The sequence below is a fragment of the Hippocampus zosterae genome, chromosome 9, assembly GCF_025434085.1.
Source record: "Hippocampus zosterae strain Florida chromosome 9, ASM2543408v3, whole genome shotgun sequence".
NCBI lineage: Eukaryota > Metazoa > Chordata > Actinopteri > Syngnathiformes > Syngnathidae > Hippocampus > Hippocampus zosterae.
Window position 1 is genome coordinate 19,598,750 of NC_067459.1, and position 7,535 is coordinate 19,606,284.

Here is a 7,535-nt window from a genome sequence, read left to right on the forward strand (position 1 = left end):
GTCTCGCCTTATTGTTTGACATCCTCAGAATGTGTGCGGTCGGGCGTGTGGAGACGAGGGGTGTGTCGACGCTGCAGTGCACTGGTAGGCTGCGAGGCGATGCCGCCGTTCTGAGCAGCGTGCTGCCTTACACATGCAATGCAAAGCACACCGTGTGCACTGAAAATAGACGACTAAACAACGCCGATGAATAATATTGATGTTTTGTGGCGCTTTCCTTGAGTAAATATCGAATCCGCTGCGCCTTCACGCTTCACTTGTTCACACGGCATTTTTACGTCCACTGTCGTGTTGCACATTGAAGCATGTGCGTGCGTGTGTGGCGTTTAGTCCAGTGGAGGAGGCCTCTGTGAAGGTCAGGGGTGTGTCTGTAATAAAAACACGGTAAAGGGGGACAGATAGGAAGGAGAGAGGGAAAGAGGGAGAAGGGCCCCATCCGGCTTCTTATATCCGCTTCCAACCAAAAATTGTTTTTGGACTCCTGCTGTAGGCCTCGTCAAAACTGCATCTGCAAATTCCATGAGTTTTAAAGCTTCATCCACACATTTCCCTCAAATCTGGTCCACATACATTTGTCCAATTGGGTTTCTTGAAAGGCACTTATAAATAAAATGTATTATTATTATTATTATTATTATACAAATAGCTTACTGAAAAGCCGTTTGTAAATGTTGTAACACAGAGGTGTGCAACTGGTGGCCCGTGACCACACCCTGATCGGTCTTTTGATTTAAAAAATAAAAAAAATACACACTCTCTCTCTCTCTACCCCCCACCCCCTATACATTTGCAACCCCTCCAAAAATCTTCAAATAATGCTAATAAATATCCAACTTACATTTTCCATGAAAAACGGGAGGGACAATCCAGGACAAACCGGAAAGAATCCAAAATATGAAAAATATTGAAAAAAAAAGAAAGAAAAAAATGTTGAATCTGCCAGTGCCGTAATTCGAATATGCAGCGGTGGATTGTAGTTGTAAGTTGTAATATCACCAATCACCACTTGATGACAGACATGTCTTAGTTGCACTTATGAGGGTTTATGCTGCCTACACTGTATTATAATGTTGAGTAGGCCTAATATTGTGCAGATTTGGAATGATGTGCAGGACAGAAACATAGTGCACCTAAATATTATTAACATTTTGAATGAGTATTTTTGTGAAAAAAAAATGTACAAAATGAATTCTTGCACTTATTATTGCTTTCTTGTTCAGCTGTTTTGTGCTGTCTGAGTAGTCATTTTTATGAGAGAGCCTTTTGCACTGGAAAAAAAATGTACAGTCTATGATCATTTTGTTGTTTGCTTCAAAGCCTTAGGATAGTGTATCATTTGGACATGCATTGAAAATGTATTAGCAAAACTGACATATATAATGAGCAAGTATTTTGCACATATGTATGTATTTTACCCATATTTAAGATAGCATTTTTGTCACACATTTGTTGAGGAAATGTGGAGTCGCCCCAGTAGCACTGAGGAAAAATTGTGCCCCCTTTCAGAATTTAAATTGCCCTTCCCTGTTGTATCAATACTGCATACAATCAAGTGGAGAATTCTCCCTGGAAAGAATACATCATTTGTTCCAGGTCCGAACAGTCTCCATCAGAAGACTGCCATGGAATTTACAGAGAGAAAAAAAAACTCCTTTTAACATCTGCAAATGTTCGAAATAAATTAAACTAAGAATATTCATTCATTCATCTTCCTAACCACTTGATCCTCACTAGGGTCGCGGAGGGTTGCTGGAGCCTATCCCAGCCGTCTCCGGGCAGTAGGCGGGGGACACCCTGAATCGGTTGCCAGCCAATCGCAGGGCACACAGAGACAAACAACCATCCACGCTCACAGTCACACCTAGGGCCAATTTAGAGTGTTCAATCAGCCTGCCATGCATATTTTTTTTTGTAATGTGGGAGGAAACCGGAGCACCCGGAGAAAACCCACACAGGCCCGGGGAGAACATGCAAACTCCACACAGGGAGGCCGGAGCTGGAATCGAACCCGGTACATCTGCACTGTGAAGCCGACGTGCTAACCACTGGACTACCGGGCCCCCTAAACTAAGAATAAAGTTACAAAAAAATGTATTTTTAGAGAGCAGTTTAAAAATAGCCTACTGGCTGAGACACCCGAGGGAAACGCGCTGCAGAGAGCAGTTTTACAGCATTTCATAAGTATTGTCAGGATAATTAAAACAACGCAATCAGTTTTATCACACATTTTGTGCTGAGCAGTAAGGAGTCACGTGCTTCTCTCAAATCTGTTTCACTTGAGAAAAAAATGCAACAAATTATCTTATCTGCGATGGGATCGTAAAAAAAAGAAAAAAGCTACAGAAAAAATAAAACACTTATTCAAAACAAATGCTGATGGTTTGAAGTCTCAATTTTGACCCATTTGAACGCTAAATCGAAAGGCTTTTGGGGCACTCGGTTTAACTTGCGTGTGGATAGCGACATTTGTGCTCCGTCTCAAACGCATGATGATATTGTGGAGGCGCTGTGGCTAGCTGCCGATTCACACAGTGGCTGGTAGTAAAGTGTGTGGGTGTTAGGTTTATGCTCATCATTTGTCCTGTGGCTTGGGTCTCGTCCAAGTCTGTCACCGGGTCCAGATTCAAGCGTCTCCGCTTACAGGCATTTATTCAGCTGTGTTGCATCCATGTCCGACTTGGATTTTGCCTGGGCCAAGTTGTGTCCTCAGATGCTCCGACTCGCACATCGAGCTGGGCCGGGTAGCTGTCTGGAAAGCATGAGGGTGGAAATCATAAATCAGAAACACTTGACCCACTTAAACTGGGAGAATTTGTATTCGTGGCATTTGCGCAGTGACATGAATAGCTTGCACAGTCCAGCTTATATAGAGACACATGCTTTTGGTCAGCCAGCGTTAAGCCAGCCAGAGTTGACTGCGTGCTCAACGGCGCAGGCGGACTACTACAAAGAACAACAACAGTAAACTCTGTAGATCACGTGCTTTATTTGTACGCATATGAATATGAACACGGTATTGTTGTTCGAGACAGATTGATGGGCCTGTGAATCGCAAGTCTCAACGTGTAGCATGTGAAATCGTACAGAGCTGTAGGTGCGAGAGTGAAGAGGGATACGTTAACACACAACACACAGATGCTCCACCCACACTCAAAATATACACGATAATCTATCTTCATGCACAAAAACCTTGCAATGGAAATTCACTGCGATGGGAATCGACTGACCCTGAATGAGGGCAACGCCAGCTGCGAAGAAGTGAGAGGATCACGACACTTACACATGGACAGGTTGTCTTCATTATTTTAAGTAAAATATGCCGTGGATTTGTAAGTCCAGAACCAATGGAGCCCGTATCAAAGTTTTATTGTACAGTATTTATCAGCGTAGGAATTTAGTTTCTGCATCGTCTTAAACAATTTGTAAACTTGTCTAAATGAGAAAAAACATTTCAGTTCTGGCTTCGACCATCACATAACCACTGTGGTGTTATGAGACATTAAGATATCGTTTTTTTGTCCCACGCTGGGGAAATTCACAGTCTACAGCACCAAAATTAGTGGGTAGAAGAAAAACAAAGTGTTTGCATGCACAACAATAAATGTTTCAGAGAGAGCTGTACACAGTTGAATGAAGTGCAATATAAATATAGATGCATATAGACATTATGCAATTGAATGCATTTATGTAGAACTATCGTGCTGCTTAACAATTTAAAAAATAGGATGAGAACAACTTCAATGAATCATTAATTTTCCCAAAGTTTTAAAGTAAATATACAGAAATAATACACATGCAAACATTTTGAATTGAATATGCTACATTCCATAAATAATTCTAATAAAGAGTATGTTTAGGCTAAACTGCATCTTTATATTTTGTCACTGTCGCAGTTACACTTGCATGTTTTAATTAAGAAGACTGTTTCAACTTTTGTGTCCTAAAGATATTGTTTAAGGCTGTTCCTGGAGTTGGAAACTTAACATGTACACAACAGGACTTGCTAAATTAGTTGTTACACAATTGTGGTGTAATGCAAAGAGAGATGCTGACTGGGATTTATTCAAACACCGGCCAAGAAACTCTATACTTCACACTGGAGTTCAAATGTTTACCTCCAGAGGCCGGAGCACAGCTGCAAGTGGGCTGAGCAGCCCCTTAACGAAGCCCCTCTGGTTCTCTCCTGTGGGAGAACTGTCACGTTTGCAAGGTGGTGGTGGACACCCCAAAAAGCAGGCAGGATGGAGGAGCAGGGTGTATTTGTAGAATTGTATTTAAAACAAAGAAAACTAAATCCAAAACACACCATGACTAAAGCTAAAGCTAAAAACATAACAATGAACAAAACATGACAGAAACCAAGCGCAAACAGCAACACACATGACAGTAGCAAGAAGCAACAATGACCCGACAGTGAGTGTTGGGGCTGGGAGTCCTTTTAAGGCCTTAATTACCTATGATCAACAGTGCCCTACAGTGCCACCTGTTGGTCCCTAAATTGAATTGAAACATCCACTTTGCAGCAATGGAAGGTAGAAAGCAGATCATAATTGCATTGCATATATGACGACTAGCAGACTTTATATTCACTTAGCCTTGTCATCGGATCACACATGGGGTACTTGACAGGAGTAAGGACCATTATGCCCTTTCTCTATTTAGGGAAATTGTTTTTTTTAACATTTCGTAACAGGCAGAGATGCTGTTTGAACGCATCAAGATCTGTCTTGCGCAGATCCATCACACAGACGAAATGAGAAGCATGGTACTAGTACCAGACGTGTGGTTGTGTGAATAGCACGTTGAACAAACCAACCATGGATTAACCCTCATATTATGTTGAAAAAAAAATCACATTGATTTTGTTGTGGGTGATTTTGACCCGCGCTGTAAAAATCCACACAAAATAGTCAAAAAACAGGTTACACCAGTAACAACTTTGTTTAAGATGATGTAAACATTCAGATAAGAGACAGACAACAGATTTTTAATCCCAAAAGTATATTTAAGAACTGTTTAGTTAAAGTTTTTCCATGTCACGCTTCTTTTTTTCATTTAACTTTTTCTGAGATTTTCAGTGTTTTATAATAATAATAATAATAATAATACATTTTATTTGTGGGCGCCTTTCTAGAAACTCAAGGACACCTTACAACAAGCAGTTAAAATCACGAGTACAATGTTAAAAAACTACATCAAATAAGATAAGAAAAAATACAACAAAATAAATAAATAAAACAATGGCTTTATGGTCTGAGTGAATAGGCTTGTCGAAACAGATGTGTTTTGAGGCGGGATTTGAAATGAGTTAATGAGGCTGTATTACGAAGGTCAGCGGGGAGTGAGTTCCATAGCTGGGGAGCAGAGCGACTGAAGGCTCTATTTCCCATGGTGACGAGGCGAGCAGGGGGGACAGAGAGGAGGACAGAGGAGGAGGAACGAAGAGAGCGGACAGGCGTAGGAATATGGATGAGGTCAGATAGGTATGGAGGGGCTAGGTCATGAATGGATTTGAATGTGAGTAGCAGGATTTTATATTGAATGCGGTGTAAAATGGGAAGCCAGTGGAGATGTTGGAGGACAGGTGTAATATGGTTTATGTATGGCGTGAGTGTGATAATGCGGGCGGCTGAATTTTGGACCAGCTGAAGCTTATGGAGGGTTTTTTGAGGGAGACCAAACAGAAGGGAATTACAGTAATCGAGTCGCGAGGTGACGAGGGTGTGTACAAGTATAGCAGTGGACTGAGGAGTGAGAGAAGAGCGGAGCCGGTGGATGTTTCGAAGATGATAATATGCAGAACGAGTGATGTGGTTGATATGTGAGGTGAAGGAGAGGGTGCTATCAAGGATGACACCCAGACTCTTGACCTGAGGGGAGGGGGAGATGGAAGAGCTTTCGAAGGTAATGGAGAAATTGTTTATTTTGTTTAGATTGGATTTAGTGCCAATAAGGAGGAATCTACAAAGTAATCTATAAAGTAATACTTTATCTACAAAGTATTGCCCTGGCAGTTGTATGTGTGCTGTCAGATTGTCAAATCCCCTTTTGGTGGAATTGTAATCCAGGATCATTTGTGGCTTCATGTCTTCTCTTGTGTTCAGAGATGCATCAGTTTGCATTGTGCCCATTACAAGAACATTTTTGTTTTTCTTTGTGCAATATGACACAACTGCTGCTTTCTCAGTGAAAACAAATACTGAGGAATGCAGAGGTCTGCCCTGCATCTTCAGAATTTCACCGGGAATTTTTATCTTATTATTTCTTCTGACTGTTGCCAACATAGTCAGCTTTCTCCCCTGAACTTCATCTCCAAGGCCGTAATATTGTAAAGAAGTGACTTTGCAATCCTTCACTCATCTTCAGAACCACACGCATCATCTGAATCTTCTCAGATGCTCCTCCAGGTAGCTTTCCAGTATGCACTTGCATATTCCATACAAAACTGGATATTGCATCACAGGCTGCCCACATTTTGATGCCATACGTGCCAGAAAGATTCTGTGTCTCTGAAATGTCTTCCTCTGCATCACTATCCCAGTTCAAACTCTGTGATGAAGCTTATTCAGCTGTAAATTTTCTGGAGAATCATTTTTGTATGTTGGTCATAGAAATGACATGAGAAGAGTGACGAGTCAAATGAGAGAAAGTTCCTGCTCTACACATACCTGGCTGGGTATCTGGAAGTCACTGAGCAGTCAAAACAAAGTACTGTTCATCAATTAGACATGTTTCTTTTGGATCTGAAAAGCTACTTACCCATATTAAAGTATCTGGGTCAAAATGACCCCAACATCATATTTGTATGCAAACTGTGCACAGACATCCCACTACACATCAGAGTGTCCAGATTTTACACACCAGTTCATGACCCTAGATGAGGAAAAGTCACTAAATTTCATGAAGAAAAAGAAAGGATATCCACTGTTTTGGTCACCACAAAAATTGAAACGGGTCAAATTGACCCTTATCATAATATAAGGGTTAACTACCTTGCTGCTGTTTTTTTATTTTAAATCGTAAAATCGACACGTTTGGATGTCATGACCAACACGGTAAGACTTCAAATTCTGCCATGGTACTTTATGTCATTTAGTCTTTCGGTTCACTCTCGACGTCACGACGCCCTCTTACCAGCGGCTAACTTGTATGTTAGCACGTCACGCTGACGTTAGCTTGATGGAGTTGCGTCAAAAATACTCGATTTTGGGAAACATGGATTGTTGATACGTCCACGTGGACCACTGAACCAATTTTGCAGCTGGAGTGTATTGACATTTTGTTAAATACCGTAAGATAATGGTTGAGTACCATTCAGGTCCCGTGGTGTAATGGTTAGCACTCTGGACTTTGAATCCAGCGATCCGAGTTCAAATCTCGGCGGGACCTCGTCCTTTTATGCCGTATGTGTGTGTAATTTGTGACTGAAGATCATAAAATATATTTTTGGATTCGAACATTTTAATAGTGCTTGTCTTCATTAGGGTCGCGGGGGAACCGACGCCCGTTCCTGTTTGCAGATCTCAAATACCAAA

General features: G+C 41.3%; 1 long non-coding RNA gene and 1 other non-coding gene across 2 annotated transcripts; one reads left to right on the forward strand and one right to left on the reverse strand.

The window, feature by feature from the left end:
* Positions 1–1,908: 1,908 nt before the first annotated feature.
* LOC127607561 (uncharacterized) lies at positions 1,909–7,313 on the reverse strand. The gene is made up of 3 exons (XR_007964098.1): positions 7,135–7,313; positions 4,116–4,183; positions 1,909–2,749 (listed from the first exon to the last, which is right to left on the reverse strand). It is a non-coding gene; the product is annotated as an uncharacterized LOC127607561 (long non-coding RNA).
* Positions 7,314–7,317: 4 nt separating this feature from the next.
* On the forward strand, positions 7,318–7,389 carry trnaq-uug (transfer RNA glutamine (anticodon UUG)). The gene has a single exon. It is a non-coding gene; the product is annotated as a tRNA-Gln (tRNA).
* Positions 7,390–7,535: the final 146 nt, after the last annotated feature.